This window comes from Ptychodera flava, chromosome 1, assembly GCF_041260155.1.
Source record: "Ptychodera flava strain L36383 chromosome 1, AS_Pfla_20210202, whole genome shotgun sequence".
Lineage (NCBI taxonomy): Eukaryota > Metazoa > Hemichordata > Enteropneusta > Ptychoderidae > Ptychodera > Ptychodera flava.
The window spans coordinates 62,984,803-62,999,500 of record NC_091928.1 but is presented as its reverse complement, the minus strand read 5'-3'; the positions used below and the strand labels follow the sequence as shown (position 1 = coordinate 62,999,500).

General features: G+C 35.4%; 1 long non-coding RNA gene across 1 annotated transcript; it reads right to left on the bottom strand.

The window, feature by feature from the left end:
• Positions 1 to 1,215: 1,215 nt before the first annotated feature.
• Positions 1,216 to 4,730, bottom strand: LOC139142740 (uncharacterized). The gene is made up of 3 exons (XR_011554468.1): positions 4,609 to 4,730; positions 1,586 to 1,662; positions 1,216 to 1,298 (listed from the first exon to the last, which is right to left on the bottom strand). It is a non-coding gene; the product is annotated as an uncharacterized lncRNA (long non-coding RNA).
• Positions 4,731 to 14,698: the final 9,968 nt, after the last annotated feature.

Here is a 14,698-nt window from a genome sequence, read left to right as displayed (position 1 = left end):
CATAAAATATCATCACTTTCTTATATACAATGCAAGATTCGAGGTACATGAATATTCCACATTGATTAAGGGTCATTAGCATATCAATACCGAAACAATGCTCATTAGTGTAATCTGCATATTTGAATATCATTATACCTCGCATCTTGCACTAATAGCTTTCCTAATTCTAGGAAGTGATATCAACACAACTTGTAGACACATACCATTACTGTAATAAGGCCAGCACATAGGGGTTTTAACACTGAAAGATACCAGTTTGAAAGGAAATAGTTTAATCATGTAGAATGCGCCTTTGGGAAAAATATTTGATGTCTCAAAATTTCACTATTCTATTGTGGCCTACCACTTGTGGGGGCTTATTTTGAAGCTTTTGGAGTGAGTATAGTTTCCACCAGCTGTCTTTTGAGAAAAATCAGGGTAATTCATTTTTCCCATAGAGATAACACTGGGATGGTGGTCATTTTGAATTTCAATTCTTGTTGAATATTGGGCAATTTGTTTCCCTAGTACCAAAATTTGCTTAGTGGCTCCTGATTTTATTCTTGATTTTGAAAGATACGCTTGAAAGTTTGCTTGAGGAAGGTTTTGAGCAAAAGTTGAAGTCTTTCAGTTTCAAGGCACAAACTACTTTACATGTAACACTAACAATCACCAGGTAAAATACTTGATATATTCCTGTATATTTAAGCAATAAAACACACCAAGCCATGGTATACCACAAGATGTTGATCAGTTCATGACATATATGCTTTAAGAGCAATAGCAAGTGCATATATGTCGTGAACAGATCAACATCTTGTGGTATACCATTGCTGGGTGTGACTTATTGCTAATATTGTATCATAACAGTATATTGAAATTCTGGCGTGGAACATCAAAACAGGATTTTTGCTCAAGCCGAAAGGTCGCGTGTGTGCCAGCCGTGGTATATCATGAATATACCACAGGTCTGTTCACGTCTCGACCAATCAGATAGCTGTATTCACACCACCAATATACTGGTATGATATAATTATGTATATGAAGGTATATGGAACACCACATAAGTGGTATACGTAGTGTATATCTAATGTTGTGTTCCATAAACGTTCATATAAATAATTATACAAGAATGCATATCAAGTATTTTACTGGATGAATGTGTAAATAATCTATTAATGTAATGGTACTATTGTTTATAAATGTTGAAAGAATGAAATGTGAATTGAAATCAACTTACATAAAATGCTGAATAGGTTCCAGAAAGCACACATAATACTGTACATACATGATGTCTCCATTGTATGTAAACTGACCTACAATAGAGAAATGAAACATTTGTACCAACAGTCATCAAGTTGTCAGCAAAAAATATCCTCTGAAATTACTCTAGTAACTTTTCAAAGGTATGATGCAAATTACCCATAATTCATAGTAGTATTTCATTTAGGTCAGCATATGGACACTACAGATACCAGTTTGAAAGGAAATAGTTTAACATTCAGCATAAATCTGTAGAAAAGGCAGAAAGCAGAAGCAATGTAATGGTATTATTGTTCATGTTGTAAGAATAAAATATTACCAGTAATTGAAATCAACTTACATAAAATGCTGAATAGGTTCCAGAAGGCCCACACTAATACTGTACATACATGATGACTCCATTGTATGTAAACTGACCTACAATAGAGAAATAAAACATTTGTACCGACAGTCATCAAGTTGTCAGCAAAAAATATCCTCTGAAATTACTCTAAGTAATTTTTCAATGGTATGATGCAAATTACCCATAATTCAACATGATTTGCACAATGACATCAAAACTCTAGCAATCAATCGTACAGAAATTCAGAGACAATTTTCAGAGAATGAACTTTTTATTTTCTATTTATTCTTATTGTTAATTTAAATAAACAGGGAAATTAATGATGACCTTTGTGGAGGAGTTAGTAATTTCCAGAAAGATTAAATCGTTCTTACAGACTTTCAGTCTGACAGATTTATGATAAAGCCAATACACGGAAACAGAGAAACAGTTTTAAGTGTATAGCCAATACAATGTATGGTAACTTTTTGAATGGATGAAACAAAGGAAATTTACATTCATTCTCCTTCAAAAGAGTGACCAACTTGGTCGGTCATTTCAATTTGACACACAGTGCAAGATTTTACAGTACCTGTGGACATAAGCCTTGATATATCAATAAACTTCATCATTTAAATTTTGATATCATAGCTTAATGATAACAGCAATATTTTTAAAAATTGTCTAATGATGAGTTGAGGCTGTATGAAAACTTTGAAAAAAATAAAAATTATCATTCAATAAATAAATAATTTGTAAAAAGAGCATTGTCCTCATTATAATTATAGTACCACTGTGCTTTGTGTAATTTTTGTAGATGTATTGTTAGAGAATGTTAGATAAACATTACTGATAAAGACAGCATAACTGAGTTATAAATTTAAACATTTGGTCCAAAAGTGTTGCTATGACAACATATCAATAAATTTATCAAATAATAAGTTGTACAACAGCAATCGTTCACAAAATGAGTGCAACATTTAAGCACACGCTGATGTTATGAACTTTGTAAAATGACAGAATTTATCATAGGTGGAAAGTTCCAACTTTGTTTCATTCAGCAAAATTGCAGAAACATCATTTTTACGCAAAAACCAGTATTTTGCCATTATATTTGATTCTTGAATTCACAATGTACTGACAATTCAATGTTTACTATAATCAAAAAAGGTTTTGTAAAGAATTTTCATTTTGACAAAAGAAACTCAGAAGATATACCAAAATAACAATTTTTGAACTAAAATCTACAAAATGTTGCCATGGCAACATGACTTTCCCTCAATCAGCTACATTGGACAAAGTTCCTTATTGCACTAATATGTCTGAGTCAAATTTGATCAACAAAGCATATAAAGAAGCTCAGATATTGTGAACAACATTTGGAAATGACCTTTCAGATAAAATTAACACTTGTGTTGCCATGGTAATAATGTACTAAAATGTACGATAGGATGATGAAAAAAAAGTAGAAAGTTTGGTTGAATAATTGACTTTGTACTTTACTTTCATTTGTGTCTATATCTGTTTTAACTTCCAAGATATACGAGCTCCAGTACAGCCTGTTGTCAGTGTATTTCTATTTCATGTTCTAATGAAGCTGTTTGACCTTTGACCTTTCAGAACGTTGGTCAAGAAGAACTCTGAAGGGTCATCAAGGACACAAGTTCAAAGTTGTAAGAGGTCTGGCATTCCACAATGATAAACTTTTGGTGTGTGACAGAGACAACAATATTGTACACATACTGAACAAAGATTACACATGTGAAAAGGAGTTGGGCAGTTTCAGTGGTCAGTTTGCCAAGCCATTCAAGCCACAGTCCATAGCTGTCTCTCAGGACAACCTCTACTTCATCCTTGATGTCAGTAATGTGCAAATAGTTGTTTGTGATCAAAATAATAAAGTTATCAGAATAATTACCCTACCTACAAACTCAGATCCCTGGTGCATAGCTCTTGTGAAGGGGTTTGTTATTGTTACAGATGTCAACGGTCATCGTGTCCTGAAGTACAGCCAGGATGGACCTTACATTGGACAAATTGGTAGTCTTGGTAGCGGCCATACACTAATTCACTACCCCTTCTTTGTTGCTGTCAACAGTAAGGATGTCATCATGGTGTCTGACTGTCTGAATAACTGCATCAAGTGTTTTGATGCTCAGTTCAATTTCCTGTACCAATACGGTCACCACGGTAGAGGCGATAGTCAGCTGAGGTACCCATACAGCATTGCCATTGATGGCGCTGATCATGTTTATGTTTGTGATCTTAACAATACTAGGATTTCGATTTGGAGTCGAGATAGAACTTGTATGGGTCATCTTTTCCATCCTCAAGTGATCAACCCCTTCTACATGGCAGTGACGCCGACGGTGATAGAATTGCTGTTGGTAGATATAACAGCGATGAAATCTATGTATTTCTAAGTAGACAGAAACACCAAGATGATGTGTAATGTCTAAATTTCATCAAAATATTGAAATTTGTTCAAAAGTTTTGACGCGCTAATTTTAATCGTCACTCAAGCGTGACGAAACGATCGGCCTGCACTGTTTACATCACCCTCCAAACTAATAATCGGTTATTTCTCGCATTTAGAACCGATATTCTGGGGGCAAAATATTCAAAGTTGTTGTCGCTACTTCTCTAGAGTTTGAACATGATGAAATTTAATAATTTCAGACACAATTTCAGTGAAAAAAATCGAGGAACTTTGACAAGAAGTGTATGACAATCGACGGTGATTTGTCAACATCACAACACATGAGTCATGTCAACAAATCAATATGGGGTTATTTTCTGCATTTCCAAACAGAATTTTGAACTGAAATATTTAACATGGCTGTCGCTTCATGTCTTCGATACAAATATACCAAAAGTGAGTTGTTTTGGAGAATTCGTACCGAAATATTTGAGTCATTTTGTCAAAAGGTGTGTTCTGCAATGCAAGCTTACTGCTTACAGAACTGATCCCATCACATCTCAACTCGTAGAGAATGGCGAATCAACAGTTGTGTGTGCAAAATAATGTTTTAAAAAGTTACCTGCATATCCTCTGTTATCTCTGTTATGTATGGTTTTAAGATTTCCTATCGATGAACTTAAATCACGCCGACATAAGTCATTATATCCAACGTCCCTGCAGGCACGATGTTGATAAGACGCCATTACGATGAACGATGACAGAGTTTGTATAGAGGGCGCTATCGCACATACAAACCTACCAAACCTGACGTACATGCAAAAGATTAGCAATTGCAGGAATCGAAAATGATATGCAACATCTGACATTATTTACTGTATTACTTCCTTTGTAAAATATACAGTTTGGAATATTCGAAATTCGGTTACTCTTGATGGATTAAAGTTTCCCTTCAATCCTATGTCATGCAATTGAAAGTCATCTCTCCTCATGGATGAATACATTGTATTTCACTTATATTATAACATGTATAAGATGATGAGCAAAACTGAGGATTTTATCACAAAGATTTCAAGCCTTGTAAGACTTGAAGGAGAAGAATGCATCCTGAATGCATTCATATGATGATCTTTTGAATTAAGCAGCTAATTATTTGTTTGTTTGTTTTTTCAGACAAGACGCATTGTAATTTTAATGCATTCACCGTTATGTAGATTGTTTTATTGTGACTATGTTGAAATACATTTATCTTTTTCAAAAAAAAGACGTACATGCAGCTGAGACGAGTATACGTACAGGACAATAATCGGTGAATTCTTCAACAGTGACCAATTGGCAATGCGCAGAAAGGATGATTTAATGTCAGCTTTCGACGGTTGTTTTATTGCTATATTGACATTCGTTTTCGTCACAAGACGACTTTTTTCAGCATTATTTATCCATTTAGTGTTTTCCGTTTTCATCATGACAAATAAACTCCGGTGGCATGGAGGGTCCCATAATAGGTCAACTCAAAGTACAAATTTACAATTGTTTTCTGTGGCAATATAAACGCCGAAAGGGTCCGTCTACACTTTAGTTTCCCCGACTTCCCTTTTTGTGTTTAAGAGGAGGAGGTAAAATTTGGTAAATGCAGACGGTATTTCTGAAACGGTGACAAAATGTTCAGTGTCGCCGGGTAGGGCTGTTCATTCAGAGGTGAAAGTGAAAATAACATTTTGAGAACCTGAGGTCGTATCGAAGGTATGCAATTTTCATTCGAGACAAATAAACCAATATCATTCGTATTCTAATTTTTATACAAAGCTCATGTCTTTGTACTCATGTCGGTGTCTATTACATCCATGGTATACTTTCCGCGTTAGATTCATGTCGAGAGTGACGACCGCAAGTACAGAGAAACGCTATGGAGCTCGCTCTATGAGACACAGTGACTGTGATTGGAGACAAATACCCCGCAGCTAGGGAATTGATGATACTAAATTTTCTTAACATTTCCTTTTAATTATGTGTTGTACTGATGACCAAAAAGACGATTAAAGTAGCATAGAAATCAGTCGTGCAATGTTTAACTTTCCTTCGCTATTCTTGTTGACCGACAGCTTGCAGATCTTCCGGTGCCCTAATATTTATTTAGTTCGAATAGTTTTTTCCCAATTTTAAAGCATTCCATTAAAGTCCAATTAAGATTTCCTCATTAGTTTTGTGGCAGAAACATTGCGACACTGGGTTTCATATATCAATTCGCCTTTGAAGAGAGTGAAATGACAGTACATTTACACAACAGTTGACATTACTGGAGGAGCGACCGGGCTTTGGTGTATAACGCCCTCAATGTTGAATTCTTTCAACTGCTTTCGTTCGTATATTAAATCCTATTTTAAACTTCAGAGCTTGAGTTTCTGATTCAGTTTAAAGCCATGACACTAAGATATGGAGACATATTTTTCAGCACAAACGAAAAATGAAGTGGTACAGAATATAAAATCCGTGGCACTTTTAGGCCAACCATATTTCGATGTGGAAATCACAGAAAGACATGATAAATTATGTCTAAATTGCATTTTGTTCAATTCAGTTCAATTCAATTACTTCATTATCCACAATAAGTGTAGAAATTTGCCTTCAGGCTCATCATATACAAATTGAAATAGTACAACTAGCAAGAGCATTCTGTAAAAAGGAACGCTATTACACATTGAAATGCTTAAAAACACACACAAGGTAGCGACATAGATACAAAAATTGAAACACAGACGGATACAACAAAGGACCAACAGGAGGTTTAAAACAACTACATCGAGTTTGAGTTTAAAATTGAAACAGCTGATGGAAGCAATGACTTTTTGAAGAGATTTTTCTTTGCACGAGGAACCCGAAAACGTCTCCCTGACGGGAGTTTCTGGAAGTAATCATGGAGAGGGTGATCAGAATCATTGACAATATTTTGCACTTTCCTTTCGCTTTCCTCTGTGGCCTCTCCGCTAGGCGACTGATGCCGTATGTTGTGGGTTCGAACCCGATTGAAAACTAGCCGTATTTTCACTGCCAGCTGGTAAAGGTTTACAAGGGAATTTTGACGACAGCCAATAATTTTTTCTGCCATGCATCCTCACAATACGAGAATGCTTACTTCTGTTTCTGACAGTCAAATTTCCATACCACAAAATGATATTATAGGTTAAAACACTCTCAATGAGGGATCTGTACACTATTTGTAAGATATTTTGACTCACATTGAACGATTGGAGTTTCCTGAGAAGGTATAATCTTTGTTGGGACTTTTTCGCTATATAGTCAGTATTTCATCAAATGTGAGTTTTTCATCTAGAAATGAACCTAAGTATTTGAAACATGAAACGACTTCAACAGATTCATTGTTGATTGTGACAGGAGTAAATTCCGGGCAAACTAACAACCCATTACAAGCTCTTTTGTTTTACTAATATTCATATCTAAATAGCTATCTATGCACCAGTTCTTTAAAATTTCAACATTAATGGAAATATTCAGAAAGACAATCTTCCTTTTTAAGTAGCCCAACAAGAGCCATGTCATCAGCAAATTTGAACAAGATATTGCAGTATTGCACCTCATGTGATCTGTGTAAATAGAAAATAGAGTAGGTGATAACATGCAACTTGTGGAGCACCAACATTCAGTACAATTTCCTCTGACATGTAGCCATTTACACATACCCGTTATGGTCTTTCTCTAAGAAAATCACTGATCCAGAGAATTATGTTGGCATCGACATTCATATTGATAAGACGTCTAAGGAGAAACATATGGTTCGATGGTGTTGAAAGCGCTTGAAAAGTCTATAAAAAGAATACGAATTTATGCACTTGCGGATTCTAAATGTTGAGAAAGTAAATTAAAAAGAGTGATAGATGCGTCTTAACCCCTCTATGAGCTTTGTACGCAAACTGAAACGGATCTAATTATCAGTCACATTACAAAGCAAATGCTTCCGCACAATACCTTCCATACACTTGCTCAGAATGATGTTGAGGCAATGGGACGATAGTCATTCAGCTGCTTTGGGTTGGGCTTCTTTGGAACTGATGATGTCTTTCATGTACGGGGGACAACATGAAGATTTAATAACGTCTGGAAAAATGTAGGAAAAAAATGGGACCGAGTTGTCTGGCACAATTTTTCAAAACCCTTCCTGTAATTTTATCGGGACTGCTGCTTTGTTACTGTTTAATTGTTACGGATTTCAAGACCTAAGGAAATGATGTTTTCAAGCATTTTTTACATAAATCGCTGCAAAGTTGTTAACGAATTCGGTTGAATAGCGCGAGGTGCGCGATACATTTTGTGATACCTCAGAATGTAAAACATGCTTTACAGGAATGCCTTACTCTGGTATCAAACTTTCTCTCATATACATACGAAGATTGCTTGCCGAACTTTTTGTATAGCAGCGCATGTGTAATGTTAATTTCGTAAATGTACCAGGCTGGACTAGCGTAAAACAATATTTCTGGTATGAAGTGTATTATTTTTCATATCAGGGAAATAAAGTGTGTGTGTGTGTGTGTATATATATATATATAATATATATATATATATATATATATATAATATATATATATATATATATATATATATATATATATATATATATATATATATATATATATATATATATATATATATACTGTTCTGCTTTTCATGGTATGAAGTGTATTATTTTTCATATCAGGGAAATAAAGTGTGTATGTGTGTGTGTGATATATATATTTAATATATATATATATATATATATATATATATATATATATATATATATATATATATATATATATACCATACAATACCATACCATGCCATACCATGGAAAGACTGCCATTATTGTAGAAGCCATTGCGTTGATACGGACGCATAATAAAGTCCAAGCCGCCTTCGCAGAATTCGCATTAAGCATATTTTACAAGTAAGAGCAATCAATCAGTGCAGAGACATGTCTATAAGAGATGCAGAGAAAACGAAGGCAACTGCAGGTACCTTTACAGAAATCAGGATCACAAGACCTAGTCTAAATATGCTGGGGCAATTAAAATATTCTGCCTCTGGTAAGAATGCGGAATCTCTCCAATACTCTTTCTATTTGAATCATGGAAAGAATATTACTCAGAGTGCTGCTTGGCATCATCATGTATTTATATCATCGAGAGTGAATTCTGCTACAGGTTGCAGTCTGCAGATAGTGTCATGGATGTAACAGAAGATATTTTGTGCTTAACATGTATCCTGTGTTTGGAAGGCATACAGACAGCTTTGTCGTTCACAGTCCTAATATAGATGACTTGATGTTAGCTGTGAGTTTGTTCATCAATTACAGGGCCAGCTGTTCCAACATCAAACCAGCAAAAATGGTCGAATGCTACATGTAAACAAAATATCTTGGAGACAGAACTGCCCTGGCTTAATTTGCTTGGCACACGTGACCTCTGGCTGTGATAGCGTGAGTGCTTTCAAAGGCAAAGAAAAGAAGAAGATGATAAAAATACTGCTGGGAAGTGATACCAACACTGGTACATTCCATGACTTAGGAGTGCCATGGACATTGCCCGATATACTGATGACACAAATAGAATCCCTTTTCTGTGATTTGTATGGACAAAGTGGGTGTAGTGATGTAGCAAGATATAATTGATATCGTCTTGGCCTGCAAAATGATGGTGCCCTCCGTCCAAATAGAGAGACGCAATATGAAATTACATACATAGTGTGCAAACTATGAAACTGAAAATCTAAAGGCGGTGTTTGTGGGCCAAAGTGGATGTACATTATCAATTCCCATATGGAAATAGATGGATCATAGGAGACACACACGGGTGCATAGTTATCAACCCAGTGGATGACTTTTCTTGGTGCATATGATTCTGTCTTCAACTTCGTAAGCCGTAAATGCAAGGGATTTGGGTCCTCATAAAGATTACTCGAGAGGTAGAGAAACGCAATTGCTTTATACAGATCAGAATTTCCTGTAAATCTAATTATGATGACAGCAAAGTAAGAGAGGAAGAGAATGAAAGCTCTCAAGACATTGACAACTACGCCGAAGTAACTGTCTATGATGCAAAATCCTATGTGTAATCATAATGATAATAAGATGTATGTAAGACAGTAATAAGATGTATGTAAGACAGTAATAAGAGAGAAGAAACGTGACATCTCTGTCTTTCAAATGTACAGAAGAAGGAGAATGTCAAAGTTGGAAGGCATTAGAAATGTTTTTTGTTGTTTGTTGTTTTTAAATTTTCCTTGATATGGAAACTGAAAACTATTAGATAGATTTATGAGTGTAGTCATTTCTCTTTAGAAATAATCAAAACTTAATTTCTTGAATATACAACAGAAAACTTTAAGACATAGTCAAAGAGAATTCATGACGGTATGGTTACTCGGGATCGAGTGAAAACTATTCTGTCACAGTGTCAAATGTAATACCTAATAGTTCGTTTCGAAGAAATCGTCTGTAATGCACTTTTTGAGGTGTTTCCTTAAGTCGTAGTGAAAAAGTAGAATAAAAATGCGATTTTGGTCATGTAAAGGTGTGATTAACGTTTAAAAAAACCTTTGTTATTGCATGTTAGTAAATATGAGATGAGAAAGAGTAACGATAGCGTACAGTACCGGTTCTGGCGCACAACGCATACTCATAACCCCATTTTACCTTTTTAAACCCAATTAGCTAGGGTGGGTTGTACATTACTAGTTCTTCTGTTGAGTGTTTAAGAGAGTTGGTCACGTTCAATAGAGTTGTCACGCTCGTGAGCATGACCAACTCTCTTGAGTGTGACCAACTATATATCTTGTAAGTTTGACCAAATCTCTGAAATTTCTCAGGATAACTGGTACTGTACCCTATACTACTATAAATTACGAAATAGTAAGATTTGATCTCACCCCTTTATTACCATTGAAAATTTATACAGAAATAGTGGCAGGGGCTATAAAAGATAAAAATGCGCGTTGTGCCTCAAAACCGGTACGGTACTTGTTTTCTACTTTTCTGTTCATAAAAGAAAGTGAACATGCATTATAGTAATGCAATGAAATACAACTGTTATCTTTTAGATAGAATATGATTTTACTGGTAAAAAATTCAATAATTGCAACTTTGGTTTCTTCATTTCAATTAAAATATGAAAATTTAGACTTTTGTGTTCAAAAATCCCAATATTGCAATTTCTATACAAGTATGTTGTTAAGGTATCATTCTCAGCACACATCAACATGGCCAAACACCATCCTTCAAAACCTCAACTTCTAGAGCCCTTTTCTGGTTTCGGCCCATAGAGTGTATTCAGAGTTCAGACTTCACTACAAGAATGGCGTCACTATTATTTTTTCTAAATCTTGCCATACACGACATCAAATCCACGCTTTAGTGCAAATGATACATATTCATTTTGCCTTATTAATCTCATCAATTCTTTGCGGCAATTTTTCTTTACGTTAGCCATGTTACAGAATGTGTATTTTGTAAAATGTTCTTGCATCAGGGAGAAACTTTCAAAGGCAGTGAAATGAGTATTAAGTTGCTCTCTGATGACGCACCGATAATAGTGTGACTGGTTTACCTTAGTGCTGTTCACGGTTACAGGTTTATTCCTAAATATACCTGCATGAGTGCGACATCGGACACTGCTACTTGAAATGCGGACAAATTTTATCAACGTTGCATGCATGGCTGTTGTAGCACTCTGAGTACTCTGAGTCGTGAATATGTCTTCAAGTAAACTTCGTTACACTTGCAGTCGCCTACTAAGGTGTATTTTCCTCATTCTTGCATGAGTAAGTTTTACATGTAAAAGCATAATCTAAAAATGCGGAAAAATGTTTATTTTTGCATATTAATGAGAGAAATATAATGTCAATAGTGAACAACCCATGGTCAAACTATCGCACTACGTTCAAACATGATTTTGTAAAATTCTGCGGTTTCTTCTGGATAAGTTGGACCTCTTTACTTAGACTTTGAGGTGACAGACTTAAAAAGATGGAAAAAATTACATATGAAGTCACAGTATCCAAGGACTAAATCTTTATGAGTTCAATGTTGTTTTAGAGACTGTGAATTTTCTCAGGAATGATGACGTTCGGTTTGATCCTGTGGGTGTTCCATGGACGTCCGTCGTGTGATGGCGCTCTTCATCACTACTTTTAGCATCAATAGTTGGATGTTTCAATGTGTGTTTGATTTGAAGACGCGGAACTTCATTAGCATTGACATCGTTCTGCTCTGTGTCTTTGTTTCATCGGAAATAACTTCTTCCTTGACGAGAACTGGCACACAGCCGACAACTTTGTTTAACAAATCTGCTGCTGTTTTCACGCTATCAATAGTTGATGATTCATAATGACGGGCGACATGTTTCATCTTATCAATGTCCGTACTCGATGTCGGCGTCAGAACATTGCTACAACACACAGCACTTATCAACAGACCAATGCTTACAAGATCCAACCGTACCTGTGAAAAGAATCAATATTAATTTCCCTGTGTGAAGATGTTAGCATTATTGATTTCACTTGATTTGAAATCTTTGGTGATGAGTTCACCACTGTCGACGTCTGCATCACGTACACAATTATTATTGTAAACAAGTATTTTAGTGTTTGTAAACTCCCTGTGGCACAGAAAAAGTTATGATCGACATCTAAACCCCATCTTCATCGAAATGGTAAACTCGGAATTCGACCACGGTACAAACAAAAGCAACGTCCACAAAACACACCGAAATATGTGCAGTTCTTTACGCGTTTGTACACGTGGGTTTGTTTGTACCTGTATCACGTGATCTCTTGGGCGTACCGAGTCTGCAGAACACATCGTGTCTTTTATTCCTGAATGGAACTATTGATAGAATAAACAAAGTTTTTTTTCGCAATGCAATCATCCTAAAATGTTTCAATGATGTTATTTGCAATAAAATAAAATTTCCGACAATCTCGTGGTATTCATACAGTTCGCATTCTGCAACTCCACTGGATCATCAACAGTAAATGTTGTACAAAACTGGAAATATTCAAACTTCATTAATGATGTGCGTTGTTTGCATTTCTAAATTTTTAAAGAGTAAATGTTTCAGGATGGACTACGACAAAACATAGGACATGGCACGGGAATTACTGTAACTGATAAGCTTTATTTTGATCAGAATACATGTACAGATTATCATCATTTCGACTTATTCATCAGGAGTATGACTCAACATAGGAACTAATGGCAGGAAGATTGTACGACATGTACGACAGTGAGGGGAGTGGGTATGAAATTCGTTCGATTATTGTGTAATTTAGAATCAAAGTCAGATCATGTAGCCCAATATCAAAAAATTAAGATTAATATTATGTTTTGTATGAGTTTATATAGTCAGAAGACTATCAAATGAAGTACTTTTCTCTGCGTGCCAATATTTGTGTTTTCACCATTTCCTGATTACCGATTAAAATTTCGAAAATTATAAAGTTTTATTGCTGCGTAATGAAGGTTTATCTTGTTTGCAACACGAAATGTTCTCCAATTAATTTCCTTAGAAGCATAAAACCTGCTAATTAATGGATTCGATACTATGCCACACAGTTTTAGCAAATTGTTTATTAATTATTCCAAATGATGTTTTCGCAATTAGCAATAATTAATTTTCAAAAGTGCGTTTTTACCTGGTCTTCTTCATATCTTATCTTCAATTTCTTCTCACTCAAGATATTCACAATTTTCATGACGATTCCAGATTTGTAAATTTTTCTGGCAAAATCTTCCGAGTCACAGCAAGGAATTCGAATACTGCGACACACTTCACGATAGAGTGACCACTTCTCAGCGTCGCTGTCTACGTTGACATGCACCGAATCCAACAGCTTTAAGTAACAGTCAATAGCAACGGTTCTATTGATGAAACAAACCAATTCCAAACGACCAGATTTGTCAAGTATTTCAGTTTCAAAGATATCTGCCATTGCGGATAGTATATAGCGACTAAGTATGCCATCATTTTGGTAAAGTTGTAAAATTTCAAGGTCTACAACGTGTTCCTTCAGTTGGTGTTTTCTAAGCTGCAATTCCTCTCGTCTAGTCTTCTCTTGGATCAGCCAATTTTCCAATCGTTCTGAAACGTTGGAATCCTTCACATCAGATTTACAGTTGTCTTTTGGAACAGAACTTTACCTGACAGACAGAATGAATAAAATAAACAGTCAGTTAACGAGAGATTGCTTGTTGATAACTTACAGGTTTATAAGCAGTTCAGGTACGCTATTTGTCAGCACTGACACCAAATGTATGGAGTCATCATCTGGGACGGGGAGAATTTTTCAATAAAAAATTGTCACAGGGACCAAAGCAGAAAACTACGTATTTACATACGAGAAAGGGAAACACTTATAAAAAAGGAAACCTTGTTTTGAAATCACAAGGCCCCTTTAAAGGTTTGCCAAGTGATTGAATTGATTTCTGGGGAAGACCGAAGGAAATGGGTTTGGCAACAATTTTTTCCACCCATTCCGGGAGAAATATTTATTATAGCGATTACCCTGAAAAATTTGTTTTGTCCAACTGTAGTGATATTAAATAAAAAATAGTGAAAAAATCAGCAAACGTTACAGTTGCTTGCCTTTAACATTGAGTTTTGTGAAAATAAGTATATCTTTGCATATGCACATCACTGACTGTACTTCAAAGTTACACA